At 38.3% G+C, this 18,684-nt stretch overlaps 1 protein-coding gene across 2 annotated transcripts in view; it reads left to right on the top strand.

The window, feature by feature from the left end:
- Positions 1-18,684, top strand: part of RSPH3 (radial spoke head 3) — an 87,984-nt gene that overhangs the window by 60,031 nt on the left and 9,269 nt on the right. The window contains exon 9 of one of the 2 annotated variants that reach the window (XR_006356193.1): positions 14,131-14,191. The exons of the other annotated variant lie outside the window; for it this stretch is intronic. The gene's annotated coding sequence lies outside the window, so the exon portion shown is untranslated. The remainder of the gene's footprint in view (positions 1-14,130; positions 14,192-18,684) is intronic. 2 annotated transcript variants of the gene reach the window in all.

Raw genomic sequence — 18,684 nt, 5'->3', positions numbered from 1 at the left:
AACAAACCCAGAGCAGCCTAATGCACATAAGAACAGGGTGAGACTATTTTTCAGCAAAAGAGGGCAATTGTGATCACCTGCTGATCGGGCTGAACAGCTCAGCCTGGGGTCCGGACCCAGCCAGGAACAAACAGTGCTTCCAGCGAGTCTGAGTCTTCAGCGCCAGCAGCTTCTTCTGAGGCTTGGATTGTGGAGTGGTGAGGAGGTTCAGCAGTAGGCCGGGGTGAAGTGGAGGCAGTCTCTGCTGGAGTTGGGGCGAAGCACCCTGGTTCTGAGCCAGCGGGCTGAATCAAGTGGTGGTGACCCAGTGGGGGAGGGGCACAGGCACGCCAAGCTTCCAACCATAGAGAATCAGAGTTCAATCAGACTTCTGTTTCTGGGTCAAAGAGAAAGCGGCCATGGTTACTCACATGCCAGGCAGGCTGAGAAGATGCCCAATCACCCCCTGGGCCACACTGTAGCTCAGAACAGTGTGTCTGGGAAGCAGCGCTACACTTTAAGGACTTAAAAGCCAAGAAATAGGAGGCCAAGATGAGCAGGCAGAGAAAGCAGCAGACCATCAAAAACTTCTTTGGGGGAAAGGTAGACCAGAATACACCCTCAGAAGAAGAAGATAATAACAAAGTCAAAGCTCCAACATCTAAAGCTTCCAAGAAAAATACGAATTGGTCTCAGGCCATGGAAGCTCTCAAAAGGGACTTTGAAGAGAAAGTAGGAGAGATGGAGGAAAGAATGGAAAGAGAAATGAGAGCAATGCAGGAAAGTCATGAGAAAAAGTCAACAGTTTGAAAAGCCAAATGGGAAAGGAAATAGAAAAGCTCTCTCAAGAAAATAATTGCCTAAGAATTAGGCTTGAACAAATGGAAGCTAGTGACTTTATGAGAAACCAAGACACAGTAAAGCAAATCCAACTGAATTTTAAAAAATAGAGGGCGATATGAAATATTTCCATGGAAAAATAGCCGACCTGGAAAACAGATCCAGGAGAGATCATTTGAAAATCATTGGTCTACCTGAAAACCATGACCAAAATAAGAGCTTAGACACTATCTGCCAAGAGATTGTCAGGGAAAATTGCCCTGATATTCTAGAAGCAGAAGCTAAAATAGAAATTGAAAGACTCCACCAATCACCTCCTGAAAGGAATCCCAAAAGGATATAGCCAAATTCCAGAACTCATTCATCTTTAAAACCTGGCCCTTGGGGGCAGCTAGATGGCGCAGTGGTTAAAGTGCTGGCCCTGGATTCAGGCGTACCTGAGTTCAAATCCGGCCTCAAACACTTGACACTTACTAGCTGTGTGACCCTGGGCAAGTCACTTAACCCCCATTCCCCCGCCCAAAAAAAAAAGCTGGCCCTTTTCCCTTTTCTGATCTTACAACCCCCAGGTGCCTTCTACCTTTATCTCCTTCTCCTTCACTTGTTTCACAAAAGGAGGGTGCCCTTCTCCTTGCCTAGACCAACCTCTCTACATGGATAAGTGATCCCATTCCATCCTGTTTTCTCCAACACATTTGCCCCTCAATTATTCCACTGTCACTTATCTTCAATCTTTCCTTGTATCCTGGCTGCTCAACTACTGCACTGAGCTCATTGAGGAAAGAAAGAGAATGTCCTGGAGACCAGTAGATAGCAGCTGTTGGAATTTTGATTAGGTGGCAGAGAGGGACTGGGTGAAACCCAAAGGCAGAGAGGTTACTGAGTGATGTTGGGAGAGGAAGAGGCTGGAAGTATCAATGTAGTGCAGGGTGAATTCTGACTCCCCTACATTGACCATCAAGTTGGGGGGAAATGAGAGAAAGTGCTGGAGAGGGCAGACCAGGAGGCTTTATCAAGAGAAAACCAAGTCTCAGCATGAGCCAGAAGATGGAAGGCATTGGAAAGAAAAAGATCTAAAATGAAAACAAGGTGGTTTTTTTTCATTGTTCAATTGTTTTTGCCTATGGAACTTTGTGTGGGACATTGTGAGGAAGGAGAAGGGGACTGGAATGGTTATAAGGGATCAGGTGGTGGAGGGTGGGAAATTGAATGATGACTGATGGGGTTTCAGAATCACTGAAACTGAAAAAGATCACCAGGGAAGAATTTGTTAATCATTAAGATTTTGGATAGATTTTCAGTGTCCATAGAACTTTGGCCTCAGGGTGGAGTTCTTGCATGGTTGTAAGCAGTTGGAGTGCAGGAGCAAGTACCTGGAGCTGAAGGAATGGTGTTAATCTCTTTTCCCTAAGGAGGAGACCAGGTGGGAGGCTGGAGAGAATTATGTTTCTCCTTTTTCCATTGGAGGTAGGAGACTGAATGCTCCTCTTCCATCAGGAGGCTGGAGACCAAAAAAGAAATGCATCCTGATGTAATGGTACCCTCTTTCTTACAACAGTAAAACACTGGTGCAATGGAAGGGTACCTCTCTTCTTCCCTTGGAAGCTGAAGACCAGTCAAAATGCGTTTGATGTAACAAAATGACACCCTCTCCCCTCACCACAGCAGCAATCAGTTCGACAAGAATGATGAAAAAGGAAAAATGATAGTTGTTGGAGCGGCTGTTAGAAGTCAGGCACACAGGTACACTGTGGGTGGAGTATGAACTGATCTAGCCATTCTGGAAAGCAAAGGTGAAACTGTACCCACAAAGCCACTCAACTATGCAAATTGGCCTGTAACACAGAAGGATCAAAGAAGAAGAAAAAAACCCAAACTTATCACAAAAACCCAAATTGGAGAGGATCCCAGAGAGCAGGGTGGCAGACAAGTCTCAGGATGAAGCCTGAGAAAAAGGCCAGCCTTCCCGGTGTGTGGAACACACACCGGCAGCACCTCTATCACCCTGTGGACATGCTGCTTCCATTAATACAGCCAAAGAAGGCATTCCCTTTTATAACTGTCATTTCACATGCTAGACTCCTATGAAGATTAAGGCAACTGAAATGTCAGTCATTTTCATTTGAGCTGTTGTCTACCTCTAATTATACTTGTATGGTTGTTGTTGGTTTTGTGAGTACACCCACTCAAGTATTACTCTGTGACTTATTACTTTTCCTTGTGCCTGATAGGCAGCATGGTCTAGTGATGAAAGAGGTGGTCTCAAAGCCAAGGGCCTTGAGTTCAAGTCCTGCCTTTAACACCTCTCCAAAAAGGAGTTTCTCACTCACTTAGCATTTAACTAACAATGAACCATCTAACTCTCCTTAAAATTATGACAGAAAAATATTTTTAAAACAGAAAAGTTTCCTTGCCAGGTTATTTATCTGTTTTTATCCTCATATTCAAGTGTCTCTATCTCCTATACATATTTTTAAAAGATTTTTTTAATATTTTTAAAGTGAGACTATAGCTTTCACATATTTCCTTTTGCAACATATGTAGGTACATTGTGGGCATTCAGTAAATATTTAAGTCTTTTAGAAAATTCCATATGTCAAGATATTATGTCAAAAATTCTCAAAAAGTCAAAATAAATTAAAATTTTGGCTAGTACACATGATCATTTCATTCCAAACAGTAAATGAACCTTTCTTACCACATGGCATTTTCCTCTAGTGAGTTACAGTGAAGGTACACTGACAAAATTCTCACATTCCAAATTGCAAGAATTTTGAAGCCTATCAGATTAAAAAGTAAAGTTAATGATGTATGATAGGGCACTGATGATGTCTTGTTTCTAGTGTTTAAAGTGGATGAAATCTCATAAAGATCTCTTAGATTATCCAAATCCTAGGGTTGAAAGAGACAATCCTCAGGTAGAACCATGCCTTAATCACCTCCAGTAGATTAGAATGTATCCCAGATTGAGAATTGGAGAAGCATGATTACTAGTTTGTGTTGGAAATTAAGGTTAAATATCTCTTTTCTTCCTTCTAACCGGATTTAAAGCTTAATGAACTTTTGAGAAGCAAATCATAGTCTGCAAAAAGTTACCTAACATTTTATTTCTGTATAGCACTTAATACTTTTTGAAATACTTATTTGTACCTTGTTTCATTCATCCTGACAAACAGAAATTGATACAGTACCATACATGTACCATATCTTACATATATACTATATGTACATGTATATGTATATGTGTATGTTCATGTGTATACATTCATACACACACACACACACACACACACATATATATATATATATATATATATAAACTACTCATTTGACTGATAAGGAAGCTGAGACACAAAGCAGTTAAGAAAAAATACTGTTATTTTGACTAAGCATATAGAACTCATCATCAGAACTGGGAATAGAACCCTGTTCTCCTAGATCACAATGCAGTGTTCATTCCTTCTTCATTGGTTCTGTTGATCTTATCCATATGTTGACATACACCACAGGTCATCTATGCCTTCTTATCCTTATCTATATCTTATCTATAATCTCCCATATGTCTGCAGCAGATTCGCCCAGTCATGCCCAGTCATTCCTTTAGGTTGCTACATTTTGTGGGTCCCAGGGATACACTCTGGCTATCCATCTGTTATCCCTTGTCCTCAATATGACCACCTGTTCAGCTCCTTCTCTGGTCATACAGCAACGTTATATTCCACTATGTCACTCTTAAAAATATAGTTCTTTTGTTTCTTTTTTGATATAATAATGAGGCAGGACATTTTGAAAAAGTATTACACATCTAGTGTTTTTAGCCTTTTTGTGTCTTTTTGCCATCCAATGAAGCCTATGGATCCCTTTCAGAATAATGCATGAAGTAAAAAAAATAAGATTACAAAGGAAATCAGTTGAAATGCAACTGAAAAACTGTATTGAAATACAGTTATGGGGCCAGCTAAGTGGCACAGTGGATAAAGCACTGGCCCTGGATTCAGAAGGACCTGAGTTCAAATCTGGCCTCAGACACTTGCCACTAACTGTGTGACCTTGGGCAAGTCACTTAACCCTCATTGCTCCACCAAAAAAAAGGGAGAAAAAAGGAAATACAGTTATGAAAATGTTTTGTAAATTCACAGATGCCAGATTAAGAATAAGAAAGATAGCTGCAAACTCTTGATTTTCTGCATTGATGGAAGAAAACAGGGAATAAATAAAACATAATTTAAAAATCTGAGCTAATCATGTAATTGCAATTTAAACCCCAGAAGATTCTTAGAATGGATGTTAAATAGAAGCAAAATAGACCGACTAGAGTTTTCTCTTTTTTCTCCCCCAACCAGAGTTAATTTCTTCACTCATTAAGAGTTTAATATATACATATATATATACATATACATATACATGTATGTATACATACATGTGCATATGGTTTTTATAATATGCATTGTATCTGTGTATATAGTAATATAATAAGACCTTTAGGGAGCAAAAAAAAAAATAAAAGTCATAAACCTTGCTCTATAGCTACATATAGTATTTGAGAAGATATAATCTTGAAATTCCTGAAAAGTTAAATAAAACAGAAGTAAATATAAGCACCAAAAGTATAGTGCAGGGGGCAACTAGGTGGTGCAGTGGATAAAGCACCGCACCGGCCCTGGATTCAAGAGGACCCGAGTTCAAATCTGACCTCAGACACTTGACACTTACTAGCTGTGTGACCCTGGGCAAGTCACTTAACCCTCATTGCCCTGCAAAAAAACAAAACAAAACAAAACAAAAACAAATAAAAGTATAGTGAAAAAAACAAGTCAGTGCTCATCAATTAGAGAATGACAGAAAAAACTGATAAGTGAAAGTGGAATGTTTGGGATAGTAGGGCATGACAAGGGGATATGGAGAAGCACGGAAGATTTATATAACCTGAGTCAGAGTGAATAAGCAGAAACAAAAGAACCACCATGTACAGGACAATCACTACAACATTCTCAATCAGGAGATCTCTGAAAGGAAAAAGAGCTCTGAATAACTGAAACACAAGCAGTGGTCTTTGGAGAGCAGATAATGTGATCTCCTACTTCAAGGCAGAATATTGTATACTTTGTCAGATATGGTTAACATATCCTGTTAACAAGGAAGGGTTCACTTTGGAAGGAGGGGATGTTTAATGTTTAATTTTGAGGGTTTTCTAAGTCCAGGAATGACTGTGATATAAAACCAAGATATATTCATATCAGTACAACGTTTTTGAAAGAGTGTTGCCTACTCTAGGAATTCAAAAAAAGATGAGATTAATATGGATCAGAATAATAAGTGAAGCTTTATGGAGGAAGTGTGATTTGAATTGAGTCTTGAAGTTAATATTTAGATGACAAGGGTAACTGGGTTGGGAATTAGGTGTGTTGAGGGGACAGTAAGTAAACCAGCCTAATTAGAACAGTGTTTTACTACTATACAAGTAGAAGAAACTTTGGAAAGGTAAACTCAGACCAAATTTGTGGAGTCCCTTGAATGCCTCGCTAAGGAGTTTGAATTTTATTCTTTAGGCAGTGGGAAGTTAATGAAGGCATTTGTGCAGGGGAATGATTTGATGAGAGCAGTGTTTTAGGAGGTAGCAGTATGTACAGGATAGATTGGGAAACGGACAGAGTAAAAGATTAATTTGGAGGCTCTTTCAGTAATCCAAAAAGAAGACCAAAGGTATACAAACCAGAGCGATAACAGTCAAAATAGAAAACAAAGGGCCAGAAATAAGGAGATAATCAATATAATTGATTAGAAATGTGCTTCTAAACATCATCACATGGTCAATGACTGTGCCTCATCATGAACCAGGCCTAGGCACAACCTATTTATTCATAGGATCCCAGATTTAGAGCTATGAGGAACCTTATAATCACCTGTTTCAAACCCCATTGAAGAAAAACACATGAAGAAACGGAGGCCCAGGGAGGTTAAATGACTTGAACAAGGCCACAGATGCAGTAAATGGCAGTGCCAGGATTCAGACTCAGATGCTCTGACTTTTAGGCCAACACTTTTTATCTGCATCATGTTACCTGGGATCATGATAGGTCACATGACCAATTTATGTCAGTTATTAAGATGGCTCAAATGTTGACTGTCTTCAGTTTATGTAAATAATAATTATACTTTATTTTAAATCATATAAACTAAATGAAGAGAATGAGGTACACTGTCTCAAGTCTCCTTCAATGCCAGATTTTGTCATCATAATTATACAACATTCTATTTCAGCTATTTTTTCCTTTTCATTTATTCATTGTTATAGCCATTATGTATATTTTTCTCCTGGTTCTACTTATTTCACTCAATATCAGTTCATATCAGACTTCCCATGCTTCTCTGAATTCTTCATATTGGTCATTTTACATTTGAGTTTCAGTTTTCTTTTTAGCCAGGCTCTGATCAATGGATACTCACTTTCTACTCAGCTCTTTGCTACCACAAAAAGTGTTGCTATGAATATTTTGGCATAGATGGAATCTGTCTTTCATTCATTGCCTACCTTGGAGCATATGTCTAGCAGTCAGCTCTCTAGACTGAAGACTGAACATTTTGGCCCCCTTTTTTTGGAAAAACATATTCCCAGTTGCTTTCCAGGATGATTGGGATGGTTAGAAGTATCACCAAGAGTTTATTAGGGTGCCTTTCTGGCCATGACCCCTCCAACATTTCCCTTTTTCTATTTTTTGTCCTCCTTGCCAATTTGCTAGATGTGAAATGAAATCTCAGAGTTGTTTTATTTGCTTTTTTCTTATTAGTGGCATGCTTGCTAATAGTGTGCATGTCTTCATTTTAAAATGTTTATATCCTTTAACTGCTTATTATTTGGGGAATGGTTCTTGATCTAATATTGTTCTCTTTGGGGGGGGGGGAGGAAGGACAATGAGGGTTAAGAGATTTGCCCTGGGTCACACAGCTAGTGAGTGTCAAGTGTTTGAGGTCAGATTTGAACTCATGTACTCCTGAATCTAGGGCCAGTGTTTTATCCACTGCGCCACCTAGCTGTGCCCCCCCCATCTAATATTGTTATCTTAATTCTTTCTATATATAAGGGATATCAGACCCTTATCTGAAAAACATAATGCAAAGATTTTTTTTCTCCATCAGCTATTATTCTAATCCTTCCTCTATTGGTTCCATTATTGCAAAAGCTTTTCAATTTTTTATAATCAAAATTATCAGGGGGGCAGCTAGGTGGTACAGTTGATAAAGCACCAGCCCTGGAGTCTGGAGGACCTGAGTTCAAATTTGGCCTCAGACACTTGACATTTACTAGCTGTGTGACCCTGGGCAAGTCACTATAACTCTCATGGCCCCACAAAAAAAAAAATTATCAGTTTTCTCTTTTATGAACTCTTCTAGACTATGCTTGGTGAACAATATGGCAATAATTCTGTTATTTTTTAATGTCTGTATGATATTAGTCAAATAATAAGCTAGACAACAATCAACAATTGAAAACAAAAATTTGATGAAAACTGCATTTCAAACTTTTAAAATGTCATTAAAATTAATGAAAACATTTTAAAGTTATTAAAAATAACTTTGAATATCTTTTTAATAACTTTAAAATGTTTTAGCTTAATGAAGGCCCAAAAGGACAATGCTAAAAAACAGAATCTGTCTGCACATGAACATGTGAAGTTTTTGCCACTAATCTAAACTGATAATTTTAGTAAAAATTCACAACAAATGTAATTCAGCTTTTGGGTTTTATACTCATTTACATCTTAGAAAAAATATCTGTCACTCCTCATTTTGTTTCTCATAATCATTTTAGTCACTGGAGATGTAATCCAGTAGCAATTATCAGCACCTGAAGTATGAAGATGAGCTTTGCCTTTTTTATTTTGTATTTATGATGCTTCGTTTTGAGGTCCATTTAACCATTTTAGTACAAGTAATGATCTGGGCACACAGCTGCTCCAGCTCCTGGTCTCCCCTCTCTTCCCAGTATATATGGGAACATAAAGAAGCACAGCTGCATTCCAGGCCTGTGAAGCAGTTAGCCATTAACCACTCTCTTAATAGAATAGTGGCCTTTTACAAAGCTCCTCTTTGTTTCTAAAATTAAAAAAAAAAAAAGCAATAAAGCCCTTGAATATTTTTCACTGGGTTCAAAAAAATGTAATTTATCAAATCATTAAATAGGTATTCCATTATTTTAATTGCAAACCAAGAATACGTATAAGGTGATATGACCACATAATACAGAAAAGCGTAGAAAGATATATACAGTCTGGTGGAATGAGGCAAGCAGAACCAATGAAAAACTATGCACAATGACTTCAAAAATGTGAAAGGAAGGGGCAGCTAGGTGGTGCAGTGGATAGAGCACTGGCCCTGGAGTCAGGAGGACCTGAGTTCAAATCTGGCCTCTAACACCTGACACTTAGACACTTACTAGCTGTGTGACCCTGGGCAAGTCACTTAATCCCAATTGCCTCACCAAAAAAAAAAAAAAAGATGAAAGGGTAATAACCACAAAACAATCAACCAGGAATGTTTCAGAATTACAGAGAACTAGTATGGCCTCAAGTAAGAGATATGAGAAGACAGCTCAAGCCAGCTCAGAAGAGCTTGTGAGAGTTGGTCATTAAATTGTCGGTGTGAGCAATCACACCCTGGAAATGGCAAATGCTAAAAATCGGCTTGGATTATTGTTTGTTGATTGACTTAAGAAAGTGATGAAGAAAATGTTACTCATGCAGATTAAACTTAAAATACCAAATTTACCAAGACGGGGGAAGGGCAGAGCTGCTTGTTTAAACATTTCTCATCGTGCTACTGCCTCCAGCCTTTTATAGATGTGGGAGGAAGATCTAGCATAGGGGATTGAGAAGAAGTGAACAAAGATCATGAAACCTAGAGAGAAGAGCGGAGCAATGAGTAGAATGTGTTCCTCCGGTATCAAAAGATGTAGAGAGGTCAGGAAGGAAGAGGGTTGAGAAAAGACCGCTAGATTCGGCCATTTCAAGATCATTGGTAACTTTGGAGAGAGCGGTTTCAATTGAATGATGAAATCAGATGCCAGAGTGAAGAGAGAGTTAATGGAGGTATTGATTGTAGATAGGGGAGATGTAGGGCAATAGCTAATAGGGATGAACAAATCAAGAGATGACTGATCATGGAAAACGTGAATGGGTTTGTAGACAGTAGAGAAACAGCCAGTAGACAGCAAAGAGTGAAGATTAGTCAGAAAGTAAGGACGATAGAGGGGGCAGTCTGCCAGAAAAGATGGAATGGAAGGGGATCACTTGTGCATGTAGAGGAGTTTGCCTTGGCAAGGAGAAGGGATGCCTCTTCATGTGAGACAGGGGTGAAGTAAGGACATGGTAGTGGAAGACATGAGTGATGTGAGATGAGCTTGGAAGAGGGAAATCTCATCAAATGGCCTCATTTTGATCAGTGAAACATGAGGTGAGACTTTCAGCTGAGAGAGTAAGATGAGGGGAACTTTGGGAAGTTTGAGGAGGGATAGAGAGATTTGGAAAAACCAGTGTGGTGAGTGGGATAGTGAATCAATTAGGGAGATGTAAAAAGATTGCCTTAACTGCAGTGAGGACCCAGTTTAGATCATATATCACAAATTTGGAATAGACTCATCCAGCAGAGTTGCTTTTTTAAAATTTTGTCCAACTTTGTTCAACCACATATGGATAGGAATGAATGCAGCAAAAGGTTGCAGTAATCCGAAGCTGGATCTTAGCAGTGCATGATTGGCAATAGTGTAAAGGCTCAAGGGACTCCAGATAAAGGATAGTGTAAAGTTGAATGGGTTCACAAAGTGGTCAAGATGTGGAAGGGAAGAGAATGTAGCCAGTGTAGGGTTGATGGCCTGGGAAAGAACCAAGAGGTAGAAGAAATGGAGGTCATAGTAAGGATGAAAAACTGGAGTAGGGATGGTAAGGTAGAAAGAAAGTGATAAAGTATTATCATTAGATAAAGAAATTTCAGAGTTCATGAACATGAAAGTGGAACATTTGTGGGTAATTGTAAGATTAAGGGTGTAACCATCTCTGTGTATAACTGAAGTAGAGCGAAGGCCATAGAAGTGAGTTAAATAGAGTAACTGGGAAGTCAAGATTTTTGAGGGAGAGTCAATATGTATGTTGAAGTCCCCTAATATGAAGGAAGGCATTGGGAAGGAAAGACTGACCAGGCACTGAACTCATTGAAGGAGGAAGGAAGGAGAGTGTCCTAGAGGTCAGTAGATGAAAGACACCAAAATCTTAATTGGGTCTTAAATGTAGATGGAATGAACTTCAAAAGAGAAGGAGAAGATGTTGGTATAGGGAAAGTCTGAAAGTAGCAGTGAGTAGCAAGGAGTATTCCACCTTCTGCGCCAGTACCAGAGAGGAAGAAGTCAAAGTAAAATTATAACTAGTGCCGGAAAGGATGGCCAGGGATGCAGTGTTATCAGGAAGGAACCCAGTTCTCCTTAACTGCAAAAAGATGGAAAGAGTGTAAAAGGAAAGGACTTAAGATGAAAGTAAATTTCTTAATTATGGCATTCCAGGTAGATCTAGAGTGGGATGTTGGGGGAGGGTGGCTGAGGAGGCCTGCCTGAGTAAAGGCCTGGGCAGAAGGGGAACAGAAACAGAGTTTGCACAGTGACAGCCAGGGCATCCCCCTAGTTTCTAGCCCGTCATTTGGGGAATGGCCAAACAAATTGTGGTATGTGAATATGGCGGAAAACAGCTGTGCTATTAAAAAAAGGAGGAAAAAGATATCAAGAAGACATAGAAAAACTTTGACCTGATGAAATTAAATAAGCAGAATCAAAAGAATAATTTCTATAACATCAGTACTTTACAAACTAACATGACAAACAGAGAATCTTATATTCAAATCCTGTAGGTAATAGGGAGTTCCTGGAGTTGATTGAACAGGAGGGTGATATTTAAGACTTGTGTTTTAGGAAGATCAATTGTATGGCTAAGTAAGGGCTGTCAGTATTAGTAATTTTCAACCTTTTGCTAGTGTACTATCCTAAAATTCATTTGATTTCATAGGCTTTTTCTCCCAGTCCCCTAAAAATGTCAAAGATTATTGATTTGTAAAATTAAGATGAATTAAAATTTATTTTGTTTTGAGAGTGGTGCCATGAAAGATAAACTGGAGACACTCAGGCTAGGAATAACTAGTCTATGCAGTGTGAAATGTAGTAGGATTGCAATTGTCAGTGTGAAAGCACTTTATTTGTTATATCCTTAATCTAAGTAGAACCACTTAAACAATTTCTTCAGTAGAATAAATAATCATCAATTGAAAAATGCTTATTTTACCAAATAAATACTAATTATAATATAATTGTTCCTATGGGTCTTTCTCCTAAACACCCCATTTCTAGAACACTTAAAAATTCTTGAGACAACAACCCAACTGAACATTAACTGCAGGCATATAATGCTCATTTTTTATTACTCAAGTTAATGGGAGACAAAGATAGAATTCTAATTACAATTTATAAATAATAAGTTTCCTTTGTCTGTTCTATGGCAGAGGTGAAAGAAAGTAGTGAATTAGGCCAAGGAGAGAACATATAAAGGGAAGTAGAAAAATCCACAATTTCCAGATTAGACAACTTGGCTCCAATTAATGGATGGAGCTATAGGCAGAAGGATATTATTCTAAATAAACTTCTCTAGCAGTTTGGACAATCTGGAAGTCAAGTTTTCCAATATTCACTCTAGATTTTGTGATATGAGTGGACATAGAGGCCTGTGCTAGAGAGACTTCATGGCAAAGTAGAAAGAACCATGGACCTGATATTAACTCGGTTAGTGACAATGGGCAAGTCACTACACTCCTCTGAACCTCGGTTTCCTCATCTGTGAAATGGGGATGTGAAGCAATGTGGATGAATGATTAGCTTCTGAATTAGGCTAGCCTTGGATACCTGCTGGCACTTTTAGTACCCTGGGCAGCTCAAAAATAGTTGCAGATGATCCAACTATTGTGGAGAATAATTTGGAACTATGCCCAAAGGGCTATGGGGTTGTGCATACCTTTGACCCAGCAATACCACTGTTGGGTCAATATCCCAAAGAGATCATTAAAAAGGCAAAAGGACCCACATGTACAAAATTATTTATAGCAGCTCTCTTTGTGGTGGCAAAGAATTGGAAATCGAGGGGATACCCATCAGTTGGGGAATGTTTGAGCAAGTTGTGGTATATGAATGTAATGGAATACTATTGTGCGAAAAGAAATGATGAGCAGACAGATTTCAGAAAAACCTGGAAAGACTTAAGTGGACTGATGCTGAGTGAAGTGAGCAGAACCAGGAGAACATTGTACACAGTAACAGCAACATTGTGTGATGATCAGCTGTGATAGACTTAGCTCTTCTCAGCCATACAATGATCCAAGACAATTCCAAAGGACTCATAATGGAAAATGCTCTCCACATCCAGAAAAAAAGAACCGTGGAATCTGCAGATAAACCATACTGTTTCTACTTTTTTTGTTGTTTTTTTTTTAGGTTTTTTTTTTCCTTTTCTGATTCTTCTTTCACAACATGACTAATGCAGAATTATGTTTAATGTAATTGTACATATATAACCTATATTAGATTGTTTTCTGTCTTGGGGAGGGGTAAGGGAGGGAGAAAATTTTGGAATTCAAAATCTTATAAAAGCAAATGTTGAAAACTATCTTTACATGTAACTAGAAAATAATAAAATACTTGTAAGATTAAAAAAAAAAGTTTCAGAAGAGTTGCTGGTTTGCTTTGCTAGAGGATACTTTTTCCCAGGGGTTCCCTACACTGTCTGAAATCACAGGTCTAGGTGCTGCCCTCACCCACAATGGGAATCATAAAAGCTGTTTGTCGTAATACCTGTAGTTGCTACCTCACAGGCTTATTGTGAGAATCAAATTAGATGGACTATGGAAAGCCCTTTGTAAACATTAAAGTACAACAGAAATGTCAGCTGTCATTATTATGTGTATTACCACTATTTCCTGTTCTACAAGGTTAATAAAAAAAACCTCCAGGTAGACTTCATGGAGTATACAGTATTGTGTTCAATAGATTGAGTTTAAAGAACACCCCAAATAATCTACACTTGTACCATGGCAAGTTCTTTAAAGGGTTCCTATAGGGAATACATAAGTTAAGTATATAAATACTCTCTAATTTAGAATATTGTTTGCCACCCCCACCCCACCCCGCTTTGGAAACTAGCTCTTCTCTTGACTTCCATTAGACTATACTTTTCTGGTTCTTAAGTCTCAAATATCTCCTTGGTTTTCTTTGCTGCCTCTTTTTTCTAGCCAACTCCCAATTTCCTTTGCCTGGAACCTTGAACACCTTGGGGACACCAGGGTCTGATAGGTAAGACTTTGCTTTATCTTGCCTAGAACCAGGCCTTCCTGCCACCATTCAGCTCTCTCATAACCCCATCCCTGCACCACCACTCCCTTTATGTGCTGTCTTCTCCCATTATAATGTCAGCTTCATCAGAGTCCAGACTGTCTCTGTAGCTTTCATATCAGCTAAAAGCCCTGCCTTCTACAAGAAGCCTTTCCCAGGTCCCTTAATGCTCATGCCTTTCCTCCCTGACTGTCTGCACTTTATCCTGTGTTGTTTGCATGTAGTCGATTGCATCTTGTCTCCCCCATGGGAATATGAGTTTCTTGAAGTCAAAGATTGCTTGTACTTTTCTTTGTACAGAGTTGTTTGCATTTTGTCTCCCCGTTAGACCTGCTCCTTGAGAACAGGGAATGTCTTTTGCTTTTCTGTGTATCCCCAACACTTAGCAAAATGCCTAGCACACAGTAAGTGCTTAAGAAATTATCTATCTCTGTCTTTTCTTCTGCTCCTTGAGATCCAGTTTTGGCTCTTTGCTCTTCTCTCTCTACATTCTCAGCCTCAGAGAGCCTGGACTGGTGGTACAATGAATAGAGCTTCTGGCCTAGAGTCAGGAACACCTTGAATTGAAATGAAGTCTCCGATGCATCCCAGCTGGGAAACCTTAGGCAAATCACTTAACCTCTCTTTGTCCCAGTGTCCTCAACTGCAAAACAGGGATAATAATATCACCTTCCATCCAGGGCTGTCCTGAGGATCAAATAATAAGATAATGATTATAAAGCACTTAGCACAACTCCTGGCATCACATAACTGCTGTCCTGGTGGTGGTGATACATTTCTATGCTTTTAACTAGAACCTACATGTAGATAACTTTTAAGGTTATATATCTTCAGTCCTGTCTTCATACCTAGGCAGCTCAGGATCAAATTAATCTGAAATTTGTTGCTGTTGTTGTTTGGTCAATTAGTTATGACCAAATCTTTGTGATAACATTTGGAGTTTTCTTGGGAAAGATACTGGAGTGGTTTGCCACTTCCTTCTCCAGCTGAGACAAACAAGGTTAAGTGATTTGCCCAGGGTCACACAGCTAGGAAGTGTCTGAGGTCAAATTCAAACTCAGGCCTTCCTGAGTTGAGGCACAGCACTCTATCCACTGTGCCAGCTAGCTACCCTAAAAAATTAGAATTCTTTTCAATGACTACTTGACACTGTTAATACCTATCAAGTGTACTAAAACTAATAGATATTTTTCACAGGAATTGTTGTATCCCCCATTCTATATTTATACAGTTGGGTTTTTTTTTTTAACTCATGTAGGACTCGATGAATTTCTTCTTATTCCATCTGCCCATTGTTCTAACTTGTCAAGATATTTATGGATCCCACTTCTCTCATCTGACATAATAGCTATCCCTCTCAGCTTCAGATCATGTACAAATTTAATAAGTATGCCTCTCTGTTTTCACTCAAGTAATTGAAAAAAAAGTAGAAAAGGAAAAGGTCAAGTATAGAACCATGACACTCTTCACCAGAGATGGCTTTCATAAAAGAAACTTAGAAGGGCCCTTATATTTTAATTTAGTATCATTTTATAGATGAGGAAAGTGAAGCCCAGAAATATTAAAATGATACTCAAGGGCACAAAATGAGCTGTTGGCAGTGAGAGTGATGTCATCACATCATGCTAATACATCTAACCAAGCTTCGTGTGGTTGGTCATGACTGTGATTTGAGATCATGATGTAACCTATTTGGTACTCTACATACTATATACAGGGTGTCCCAAAAGTCTTAGTGCACTTGTAAACTTAAAACTTTATCTACTATACCACCTAGCTGTGCCCCATTTACCATGCAATTAGAACCAGAAGGAACACTTCTACCCTATAATACAAAATCTCCTTTCTAACTACCAACTCCATGGGAAAATTACATGCTCTCTAATCATTTACCAGGATTGTAGTTGCCCAATAAGATGACTAGCTAAGAGTTACTATCTAGGTATTCCCCTTAGTTACCTGAAATAAGTTTTTGATTAACACAGTGTAGGCAACTGCAGTTTCCATGCTAAATAAGGTAAAATATTCTTAAGAAATAGCTCTTTGTATTGAGGCAGTTAATGAAAAACTCAAAGAAGTGGAAATTCCCAATTGGGTCACATAGATAAACCTTCCATAAAGCTAGAATTTCCCCCTATAAAAGTCTCTGAGACATAACTTTGCACTAGATTCACTTCCATTTCAATTTCATCCAATAATCGTCACCCTGGAAACTGAGAAGACAAACTCCCACAAAGAATGCACATATCATGTTGTGTATTACATTACAATGTTCTAAAATACAGAAAGTTTTAGACTGTAACTTGATTTTATAGAGAAAAAATGACATTCAGAAAAGAGAAGGACATGAACAAGTATTATGATAAGTTCAGTTGAAAGGCATATCCACACTGATGAGATCATGGATCCATTGAGCTATCAAAAGAATGTATTTCCGTTGCTAAATTTGTGTCACTCACGATTAAGAATTTTTTTTACTTTACACAGAAAAAAAAATGTAGATAAGCACAGATGAGTGCATTGTACAGTAACAAAAATACTAAATCACAAAACAAGACCAAGGCTGGAATTCAAACTTAACCACAAATGAGCTGTGTAAACTAGGAGGACAAGTCACCTTCCCTGAGCCTCCATTTCCTCCTCTGTAAAATGAGAGAGTGGGGGTATGTTATGTCCAAAGGTTCTATCAGCTCCAACAAACTATGCATTGTGAGAAAAGAAAAAAAGGAGTTTATTACTTTTTTGATGGAGTAGAGCTACCAGCAAAATTTCCTGGGCTTATTATGTTGTATATGAGCAATATAGCCGTGTGTGTGTGTGTGTGTGTGTGTGTGTGTGTGTGTGTGTGTGTGTGTGTGGTGTGTTGGTTTGCTTTTAGAAGCAATCAGGGTTAAGTGACTTACCCAGGGTCACACAACTACTAAGTGTCAGGCCATAATATAGCTTTTGTGGTAAAGAAAATGAGTGCAAAAAGATGATGACAGAATAGTATAGTCTCTTTTGAAATTTAATTATTTAAAAATATTGACATTTGTGCTGTAATGCATTACTTTCAGAAATTGAGAAATGATTGAAAAAGCATGTAAAGGGGAAAGAACAACAGAAATGATACAGGATAGGAATTTCTAAGTTTACCTTATTTAAAATATTTTATAGCAATTATACATAATTGGTGAAATGAATATTAACTGATTTACTTCTATAAGATTTAGGCAGTCTTGGTTCATAATAATGTATTTTGAGCTACATATTTTATTGAACTGCTTTAGAAAAACAAATAGTTGAGTATTAAACATCCATTAATGTTATACTTCACAAAAGGTAAACTGTAGATTCATACATGTCACCATATACTTGAAGTGCTAACAATTCCTAAATTGTATAGGTACTGCTAGTCATAACAATGTTGATATCTGTTATTTAAAACTTTAACATCAATTGGATCTAATACTGAAATCATCCAGAGTTTCAAATTTAGTCGTAACAGTTATAATATTAGCAATCACTGTTCTGCAGCATTTCCAACAAAGTTAAGTATAAAGTCTATCCTGAAAATGAGTCAGAGTGGGCAAAGTATGCTTTCATAGATAGTAACTGAAGATTCCCCTTTGAAATTATTGCAGTGAATGAGCCAAAATAACCAATGACTGATTGATTAGACAGCTTTATCATAACCAGTAACAGACAAAGAAAGAATGTGGTGAAGCCATCATTGTTGGTCTTTGAACCAGTAAAATTCAACTAAAGTCTAATTAGTGTGGGTTAAGATATTTCTGTGTTTTTAAAACAGGGTTATATGATGTTTTCAGTAGAGAGCCAAGTCTAAACAAAGTACTATTCAGTTGCAGTTTACTTTTGGTGAACACCACAATGTAATTGGATTTCCTGTTCCATTTTTAGGAATTTGTTTTCTCTTATGTTATGTAAGTTCTGGCATAATATCTTTATTTTTACCTCTAGGCCCACAAAGACTTAAATATTTACTATCTGGCCCTTTACAGAAAAAGTTGGCCAACCCTGCTTTTAGAGTTCCAAATTCTAATTTTAGGTAGTCCAGGTGAACTGCAATATTTTTCCAATAAAATCAGCTAAGAAAAAGCTGTCACCTCATCTGAATTCATTTTCATGTCAAGAAGCGGAAGCTATCTGAAGATTATGTGGGTCTCTTGTACCACAAGTAGTGAAACAAATGCTGTGCCCCCTTGACCCAGTCAGATGGCAAAACACTAGGCAAAACACTGCGCTAGGTGGCGCAATGGATAGAGCACCGGCCCTGGAGTCAGGAGGACCTGAGTTCAAATCCACCCTCAGACACTTGACACTTACTAGCTGTGTGACCCTGGGCAAGTCACTTAACCCTCATTGTCCCACAAAAAACAAAAACGGGGGAAAAAAATAAATAAAGAGGCCAGGTTCTCAAAATATACCATTTCCACTTTTAGTATTTGTAAATA

The sequence above is a fragment of the Dromiciops gliroides genome, chromosome 4 (assembly GCF_019393635.1).
Source record: "Dromiciops gliroides isolate mDroGli1 chromosome 4, mDroGli1.pri, whole genome shotgun sequence".
NCBI classification, from domain to species: domain Eukaryota; kingdom Metazoa; phylum Chordata; class Mammalia; order Microbiotheria; family Microbiotheriidae; genus Dromiciops; species Dromiciops gliroides.
The sequence above is the reverse complement of the archived record's forward strand: the minus strand, read 5'-3'. Positions and strand labels throughout refer to the sequence as shown.